Here is a 10,080-nt window from a genome sequence, read left to right on the forward strand (position 1 = left end):
ACTCGGGAGGCTGAGGCAAGAATATCACTTGAACCCGGGAGGCAGAGGTTGCAGTGAGCCGAGATCGAGCCATTGCTCTCCAGCCTAGGCAACAGAGCAAAACTCCATCTCAAAACAACAACAACAGCAACAACAAAGGGGTGAAAGGGCATGGGTCCCTGGCCAGGCCAACACCATCACCTCCCAGAGCACTCGCCTGCCCAGTCCTGGGGCAGAGTTCCCTGAGTCCCAGTTTAATTGTCCATACATCTGTGCCCCCTCCACCTCTAATCTAACCTGCTGCCAGACAGCGCCTGCATGTCAGCACACCCACGTCCCCACTCATCCATGCAAGCTCCTCCCAACTGTCCTCGAGATGAAAGTGCCACTTGTCAAAGGTGCACCAGGTGCCGGCCTCTGAGTGGGTGCTTCATTGCCTCTGTTATTTCATTTAACTACCACGCATCATGACAAACAAATGATTTGAAGAGTCTCTTAGGGAGGGTGCTGTTGAAGAAAACATACTCTGCTGCCCAGGTGGCAGGAAGTGAGGACCTGAGACAGAAAAGCTGTCTCAAAAGACATGGACAGGAACTAGGGGTTGAGGGAGCAGAGACAGGACCGACCCTACAGCAAAGGGAGGTGGGAGGCCTAGGCCCGTCCTGCCTTCCCAGGACTTAGCTTAATCCCAGAACTCTGGAGGAGGGGTGCAGGGGTCTTGAGGTGATGCATTCCCAAGGGTCTGGTCAGCTGGGAAGGTGGCTGCTGGAAGAGCTTCAGAGTCAAGCCCAGGAATCTGCATTTTAACATACTTCCAACGTCATGTTTGGGAACCACTGCTCCACCTCTCATGAGGAGGAAACTGAAGCCCGTAAAAGGAAAGAGACTTGGAATGAAGGAACCCCAGACCTGAAGGGCCTCCGAGCTCACCCAGCCGCAGCCCCAGTTCACTCTCAAACAAGATGTATTTGTTGCAGCAGTTTCTGCTCAGTCCCTTCTGTGACAGCGATGTCAAACCTCCCAGAAGTGCGTCTCAGAAACAGCTCACTTTGTGGTAGCAGATGAACTCACTCCTGGGCTTTGCTATTCTTCAAAGACTAACAGCCTTAGAAGAAATCATGGCAGGGCTGGCCATAGGCCACCTGGGAGCTAGGCAGAATCTGACTTTGGCCCCAGCCTCTCTGTGATCTTTTCTGTTGCTGTGGAGGGATTTCCATGAGTCAGAGCCCTGACTTCAAATGCCAGGTTTGCTGTGTGACCCTAGCAGGTTGCTCACCCTCTCTGAGCCTTCCTTTTCCAACAGGTATGATAGAAATATGACCTACCTTATGGGCTGGTGTGATAAGGAAATGGCTTAACAAACAAATGAGATGCCCGCAACCCCCAAAAGTCCCTTCTTGTCCCCTTTCAACATGTCTCCTCCCCTTCCCCAGTCTCAGGGGCTGTAGCACCCCCTCCTCTAGCCTTGATTGCTCTCGGGGCACTGATGTGTGGATTGCTTTGATGGTGTGGACTATCATCTTCTGAGTGGCTCCCTCCCCAGGCACTTCCGCATTCCTGATCTGCCTTTTCCCTGAGCTTTCGAAGACTTTGTCCCCAGGAAGAAGCACAGCTGAACTGCGCATGAACAACCTCAAGGAGGGGGTGAGCACAGCCCTTCACAGTTTGCAGAGCCTCTGGCCCCACCCTCTCATCCATCCTCTCTCAGCACAGGGGCAGGTCAGGGTGATGAAGCAGGGGCCACAGAGGTCTGCAGGAGCCAGTCCCATAGATCTGAGGATGTTCACCCAGCCAGGCACCCACTTCCCACCCTGACCCCAACCAACCTCCACCTCCCACCACTCTTAAGGAGCTCCTGCTGCTCCTTTAGGACCCCGGGGCATCCTCCTTAGGGGCCAGCCTTCCGCCTTGGTGGGTGAGGCAGAAACTGAGGCTTCAGGCATCAGCCTTAGCCCTGACGGAGGGGGTGCCCTCAGCCCTGGGCTGTCTCCACCCTCCCTCCAAGACCCTCAAGGTGTACAGAGCTGTAAGTGTTACAGTAAAGGGGTCCCGATCCAGACCCCAGGAGAGGGTTCTTGGATCTCACGCAAGAAAGAATTCCGGTTGAGTCCGTAAAGTGAAATCAAGTTTATTAGGAAAGGAAAGGAATAAAGAATGACTACTCCATAGACAGAACAGCCCCAAGGGCTGCTGGTTGCACATTTTTCTGGTTATTTCTTGATGATATGCTAAACAAGGGGTGGATTATTCATGCCTACCCTTTTTAGACCATATAGGGTAACTTCCTGACATAGCTGTGGCATTTGTAAACTGTCATGGCGCTGGTGGGAGTGTAGCAGCAAGGATGACAAGAGGTCACTCTCACGCCCATCTAGGTTTTTGTGGGTTTTGGCCGGCTTCTTTACTGCAGCCTGTTTTATCAGCAAGGTCTTTATGACCTGTATCTTGTGCCGACCTCGTATCTCATCCCATGACTTAGAATGTCTTCACCATCTGGGAATGCAGCCCGGTAGGTCTCAGCCTCATTTTACCCAGCTCCTACTCAAGATGGAGTTACTCTGGTTTACATGCCTCTGACATAAGCATGTATGCCCACTTTGACCAAATCCATGAGGGGCACCTGCACCACCTAGCCCTGCCAGCCATTGGCCTGCTCCCACGGTGGGTCCCCTCCAGAAGCCCCCAGAAGCCCCTGAGCTCTTCCTCTCTTCACCTGCTTCCTGCCCACACACACCCTGTGCTCCAGCCACGGGTACCCCGTCCAGATCCCTCCCCCATCTCCATACCTTCGCCCATGCTGCTCCCCCTGCCTGGCATGCTGGCACCCCACCCCACCCCAACCCAGCCACCTGCAAATTCCTCCAAGTTCAAGCTCAAGCCTTTATCCCTCTAGGAAGCTTCCCTGAGAGGCTCAGACAGAAAAGATGCAGCCAACTTACTATTCAGTGAGCCTCTCTCCCTATTAGGGAAATGCAGACCCTGCGATCCTGCCCAGCAGGGCTGCCACTCTGCACCCCACTGTGGCACTCACATTGAGGACAGGGTCACACACCTGGTTATTATGCCTTCATGTCTATTTAACCATGTGCCAGGCACTGTGCTAGGAGCCTTGTGTGGATCAACTCATCCAATCCTCACCCTCAACCTAGAATTCGGAGGGCACAGAATAGGCACAGCCACAAAGCTGCTGCTGGAAAGGATGACACAGGCGAATGCAGGCCGGGATGGGTGAAAGGGTCTCTCAAGGAAATGAGCTGGAGTCGGGTCTGGAAAAGCAGCAGAACGTGCTCCTGGCCCTGCCACACACCTGGGTCCCAGAGCTACATGGAGCTGACTGCCACCCCTGTCTGCAACCCTGGCCTTCTCCGCAGGACGCCTAACAACTTCCTTCCCCTGGCCTGCTGGCTAGAAACCCCTGCAGGCAGATGGCCTTTCTGACCGGCCTTCTCCTGGCTACTGTAGCCTCACCGGAGGGCCAGGCCCAGGCCAGGGGCAGCTCCAGCCTCAGCAGGCCAGGGCAGCTCCTGCCTCAGCAGGCCAGGGCAGCTCCAAAGGTGGGTTCTGGACCAGGGTCTCCCCTGAGCCAGGCAGGGGCTCCCCACGGGAGACAGTGCCAACCATACAGGCTGGGGGTGCAAATTGAGCCTGGGGAAGGAGAGGCTGACCTCCCGGTGATCAGAGGGGGCGGCACCAGCCTCAGCCATGCAGGTGTGAATTCCTTCCCCAGCCTGAGACCAGTGCCACACCCCACCCTCTCTCCCCAGGCTCCCCCATGGATTACCCCTGCCTGACACCCCATGCTGGCAACCAGAGGCTGATTCTGCCTGACTGCCCCCAGCTCCTCAAGCGTGCAGCCTGGGTTCCAGAGGGGGGCCATACCCCCGGTCAGAGACCACCAGGGAAGTATCACAGACCGCAGCCAGCGTGTGAGCTCAGCTGGGAGTTTGCACCAAGCCTGGCTCTGGAGTGAGGCCTGACTGACGCAGGCTAGGTCCACCCTGCATGGGCCAGCAGGTGTGGGTAAGTCGTGGGGCTCAGAGAGGGGCTTGGAAGGCCAAATGCAAGGCGGCTGGACCCATGATCGCAGCACATAGCGTCCCCTTGACTTGCTGGGAGAAGCTCGTGCCCTCATAGTTAGCAATTCCATGGCCACTGGAGGCCAGAGTGGGAGCTGGGAGGCTCGGGACACCATAGCCTTGGGCCCCCGGCCCTTGCCGGGCTGGTGTTCACCTGTAAATGCTGCTTCCACTGTTCAAGCACTGATGCTCCTCCACGCTCACGGGTAAACAGCGGCTGCCCACCTCCAAGACCCCCGCATGCTGCACGGCAGGGGACCTCCTGCGTCCCTTCTGGGCCCTCCCTATGGGTTAAGAATGTCACCCCTGCCAGGGCATCTGCCTCCCCAGGCCCACAGCTGGGCTCCTTTCACAGACACCGTATCTGGACAATCCATTTGTTCTGTGTTTGATCAGAAACGGCCGGCTTCTCGGCACCTGGGGATGGTGGAGCCAGGGGAGATGCCGCGGGCCTGAGGGAGGATACAAAGCTCCAGGGTGCCCCCTGCTGCCTCTGGGGCGTTCTGCAGTCATGGCCAACATGGACTTGGACACAACCTGCTCCGATCTTCAGAAATATTATCCAGGAGACCTGCTTTCTCCCAAAACGCATTCGGCTGCCCACCCATGGGAGGTTACAGAATAAAGAACATAAAGACATGCTCCAGAATACGTTCCGAATGCTTAAAATTTCCCCAACTCCCATGAATCTAGAGTCTTTGAAATATAGATCATTGAGTATCTTTTTGATAACCGAAGTAAAACTGTTTATGTGAGATGCTTTTCCTCTGTAAATAACAACTCAAGAAGAGACCAGGAACTACAGTCAGAAGGGATTCTGGTCCTGGGGGTCCATTTCTTGCCTGTGTGGTCTAGGTGGGTCGTGGTCTTCCAGTTTCTGCCCCTAAATCCACATGTGATCAGCTCCACCTCACAAGGCTGTCACAATATTTCACAAGAGAAATGCACGAAAGCGTACTTTTAAAGCAGTGTACACAGTTGCTGTTTTTAATGTCATTATCCATCAGGGAATTTTTAACTTATCTCCCAGAGGCTTGACTGGATTGAAAATGTAAGGTCTATTTAATGAAAATTATCAAGGAAGTTCCTGGGGAAAAGAAACTTAGACGTGGTCAAGTATTAGTCAAGCCCCAGCTCTGCAGTTTGAATAAAGCACACAATTTAGAAGTCGTATGCGTGAATTCCATGCCAGACCTGCCACTTATTGCCTGTGTCCCTGCACAAGACACTCAGCCTCTTGAAGCCTTTGTTTTCTCATCCATAAAATGGAGCTAATACTGTTCACCGAATGAGATGAGGTGAGGACTGGAAATAATGCCTGATGTACAGTGGGGGCTGAATACAAGGTTGGTTTTTTTTTTTTTTTTTTTTTTTTTTTGAGATGGAGTCTCACTCTGTCACCTAGCCTGGAGTACACTGGCGTGATCTCAGCTCACTTCAACCTCCACCTCCCGGTTTCAAGTGATTCTCCTGCCTCAGCCTCCCAAGTAGCTGGGATCACAGACTCGTGCCACCACGCCTGGCTAACTTTTATATTTTTAGTAGAGACGTGGTTTTGCCATGTTGGCCAGGCTAGTCTGGAACTCCTGATCTCAGGTGATCTACTTGCCTCGGCCTCCCAAAGGGCTGGAGTTACAGGCGTGAGCCACCACGCCCGGCCGTATAAGGTCGGTTGCATCCCTTAGTAGATCCCAGAAGGGATTCAAATCTGTATCATCTGTGATTGGTTGAATTGTGCTTCTTGAAATTTGCATTTAAGTCCTAATCCCCAGACCCCAGAAGGTGACCTCATTTGGAACTAGGGTCATTGTCAATGTGAGGAGTTCAGATGAGGTCATACTGGAGTAGGGTGGGCTGAGATCCAGTATGAATGTGACCTCATAAAAAAAGGAGAAATTTAGACAGAGACACATGAAGAAACAACACCATGTGAAGATGATGGCAGAGATTAGGGTAATGTTTCTGCACACCAAGGAACATCAAAGATTGCCAGGAAGGCCCCAAAAGCGAGGTAAGGGGCCTGGCACAGATTCTCCCTCACTGCCACAGAAGGAATGAACCCCACCAACCCCTCTTCTTAGACCTCTGACCTCCAGCACTGTGAGATGCTGTATTTCCCTTGTTTAGCCACCCAGTTCGTGGCATTGTGTTAGGGCAGCTCTGGCAAACTATTACATAATCCGAGAGACTGTCACACATTTACTATCTTTACTGCTGAATAATCCTTACCAATGGGCCCAGGCCGGGCATGGTGGCTGACGCCCGTAATGCCAGTACTTTGGGTGGCCAAGGAGTGTGGATCACTTGAGCCCAGGAGTTTGAGACCAGCCTGGGCAACATAGTGAGACCCCATTGTCACAGCAAAATAAATAAAATTAGCTGGGTGTGGTGGCACACACCTGTGGTCCCAGTTACTCAGAGCACTGAGGTGGGAAAATCATGGGACACGAGAGGCTACAGTCAGTTGTGATGGTGCCACTCCACTCCAGCCTGGATGACAGAGGGAGAGCCTGTCTCAAAAAAATAAAATAAAATAAAATAAAGCCCAAGAAGGTAGGGTCGGAGCCTAGACAGACTAGAACCCAGATCTCTGGATTCTTAATTCTGTGCTCTTTCCACTACCCCTGACAGTCATGTCTTAGGCGTTAACATGATTGACCAGGTGCAGTGGCTCACACCTATAATCCTAGCACTCTGGGAAGCCAAGGCGGGCAGATTGCTTGAGCCCAAGAGTTTGAGACCAGTCTGGGCAACACGGTGAGACCCTGTCTCTACAAGAAAATACAAAAACTACCCAGGCATGGTGGCGCATGCCTGTAGTCCTAGCTACTTGGGAGGCTGAGGTGGGAGGATTGCTGAGCCCAGGAGTTGGAGGCTGCAGGGAGCCATGATCATGCCACTGCATTCCGGCCTACTCCCCTAAAGATATGCAGTAGACACAGGAGGAAGCACGTCCATTCAGACTTTTCCCATGCATTCAACTCATAACAACAACACCAGAATCAGACTGCATATACCACTTGGCAACACTTTTTGTTATTGTTGTTTTATCATGTTTGTTTTGTTTAACATTATATAGATGACATCTTTACAAGTAATAAGTATAGTAAAGATACCACAAGTAACATAACCCATCACCTATTGATGGACTTTTTTTTTTTTTTTTTTTGGTGTGTGTGTGAGATGGAGTCTTGCTCTGCTGCCCAGGCTGGAGTGCAATGGCGCAATCTCAGCTTACTGTAACCTCTGCCTCCAGGGTTCAAGCAATTCTCCTGCCTCAGCCTCCCAAGCAGCTGGGACTACAGGCATGCACCACCATGCTCGGCTAATTTTTTGTACTTTTAGTAGAGGTGGGGTTTCACCATGTTGGCCAGGCTGGTCTCGAACTCCTGACCTCAGATAATCCACCCGCCTCGGCTTCCCAAAGTACTGGGATTATAGGCATGAACCACTGCACCTGGCCCTTGATGGACATTTAGATTGTTTCCCGTTTTTTTGTTTGTTTGTTTGTTTGTTTTACTAACACAAATAATACTGCAGAAAATCGTCTCAAGTAACTTTGCACATTTGTATCTTTTTTTTTTTTTTTTGTAGAATAAATGCCTAAACATGCCAAATCTGTTTGTGATGGCTTTAAATAACCTCTACAAAGTATTTGATCCCTCTCCCATCAAAAGTGGAGTTTAATTCTCCTCCCTTTGAATATGGGCCAGTATTTGTACTTGTTTCTAATAAACAGAATGTGGTAGAAGTGGCACAGGGTGGCTTCTGTGGTTAGGATAGAAAAGGTGACACAGCTTCCACCTGGCTCCCTCTTTGTCAGTTCCTCATCCTTGAAACACGGCCACTTCACATTGGAGAGAAGCCCAAGCCACACGGAGGGGCCCCAGCTGGCCGCCAGACCCACCTGAGGTCACAGCCGACAGCTGGCATCAACCTCCAGCCTTGACAGTGAATGAACCTTGGGATGGCCCGTCTCATTATTTTATACCGACATGATTTACCCTCAAAAGAAGAATGAAAGAAATACAAATTATAGCAATGTTATCTTTAGCAAGGACTGCTTGCAAGATTGGCCCTTGGTTGGTATCTGGGAAATTGGACCTGGGGAGTGTTCCGACCCTTCCCTGATAAGAATAGTTCACTGCCCCTAAACTGTGTAAACACTGTGGTTTATGTCTTTGTACTGGGAGTCCCGAATTTCGGTACATGCTAGGCAGAGGGTGCCTTTGTGACTAGCCTGCAGTAAAATCCTCGGTGCCAAATCTCTGGTGAGTGTCCCTGACAGATGACATTCCACACGTGTTGTCCCAACACACTGCTGGGGGAAGTGAGTGCGTCCACCGTGTGACAGGGTCTTGAACCCTCACACTCCCTTTCCTCTGGACTTGACCCATGTGCCTTTTTCCTTTGCTGATTTTGCTTCATGTCCTGTTGTCGTAATACATCATAGCCTCAAGTATCACTGTATGCTGAGTCCTGCGAGTTTTCCTAGCCAATTATCAAACCCAGGGTGGTCTTAGAGACCCCAACACGCCACGGCAACAAGACTACAGGGAAGCCGGCGCTTCCTGTATGTGTATACATTGCTGGTGGTACCTGCATGGACACCATGAGAGGAATACAGCCTGTCTGTTGAAAGCCACTCAATGTCCACTTCCTCTGACTGAGTAATCCCATCTGGGAATGTGTCCTGTGGCAACAATTCCACAGCAGGAAGCAGAGGCTTGAAGATACTCATCACAGCTGGTGCTAAACCTGAACAAAATCTAAATGTCCAAGAAGAGAAAAATTTGGTTAAACACATTGTGGTGCATCAACTCTAAGAAACTGGCTACAATGAGATGTGTAAAGATTATAAAGCACCTGTGGTCCCAGCTACTTGGGAGGCTGAGATGGATCCCCTGAGCCCAGGGAGGTGGAGGCTGCAATGAGCTATGACCATGTCTGGGTGACAAAGACCCTGTCTCAAAAAAGAAAAAAAAAAAATTGTAAAGAGAAACATGAAAAGATGTTGCTGATACATTAAAAAATTTTTTTTGGCCAGGCATGATGGCTCACGCCTGTAACCCCAGCACTTTGGGAGGCCGAGGTGGGCAGATCACTGGAGTCAAGAGTTCAAGACAAGCCTGGCCAACATGGCGAAACCCCGTCTCTACTAAAAATACAAAAATTAGTCGAACATGGTGGCACACGTCTTTAATCCCAGCTATTCAGGAGGCTGAGATGGGAGAATCATTTGAGCCCAGGAGGTGGAGGTTGTAGTGAACAGAGATCATGCCCCACTGCACTCCAGCCTGGGTGACAGAATGAGACTGCCTCTAAATAAATTAATAAATTAATAAATAAACAATTTTAAGCTGAGTACAAAATGTTGGGCACATTGACCGCAACTGTACAACCAACAGTAAGACCCAAAGCGGCTACTTTCACCCAGAGTGAAAATGGTTGGGGCTACAAGAGGAAGGCCAGTGCAGATTTTTCCATAGATAAATTGGGCCTTCCTTTAATGTTGCTGTTCTGATGAACCGGGAGCTTTCTGCGGACTTGGCGGGAGCAGCTGACAAGGCAAGAATTGTGGCCCTGGATGCTTCCTCTGCGGTCACCGCCTGGTATGACGCCTCCAAGGTGTGTGCGTGCGGGAAGGAGAGAGAGGGTAGTAAAGCCAACTTTTCATCCAAAAAGCAGAGGCTTAGGGGACAAAAGGGACGGAAAATATCCCCTGCAAATTAAAAAATGCAGACACACATTTCCCCTGCCTTCACCTCCCACAGACCCGGCCCTTCAGCTCCCTCCCGCGGGCTCCCAAGCTCCGGGTGCCGTGGGCCCTGCGCCCGCGGAGCTGGGCGGAGCTCGGGACCCTCCCTCGCCCGCCTACCCGGGAAGGGACGGGGCCGACAGGAAGTGGGCGGGGCTGGCTCGCAGGGCGGAGCCTCGTCGCTCTCTGTGAATCGCAGGTGTCCTTACTCCCGGGCTGGTGGGGCCACCCTGTGGCTGCCTGGGCTGGAACGTTCTGGCTCGCCCA

General features: G+C 51.6%; 1 pseudogene; it reads right to left on the reverse strand.

Annotated features, from left to right (window-relative positions):
* Positions 1-630: 630 nt before the first annotated feature.
* On the reverse strand, positions 631-8,735 carry LOC108516016 (putative uncharacterized protein FLJ33534; annotated as a pseudogene).
* Positions 8,736-10,080: the final 1,345 nt, after the last annotated feature.

This window comes from Rhinopithecus bieti, unplaced genomic scaffold (genome assembly GCF_001698545.2).
Source record: "Rhinopithecus bieti isolate Rb0 unplaced genomic scaffold, ASM169854v2 scaffold_1530, whole genome shotgun sequence".
NCBI classification, from domain to species: Eukaryota; Metazoa; Chordata; class Mammalia; order Primates; family Cercopithecidae; genus Rhinopithecus; species Rhinopithecus bieti.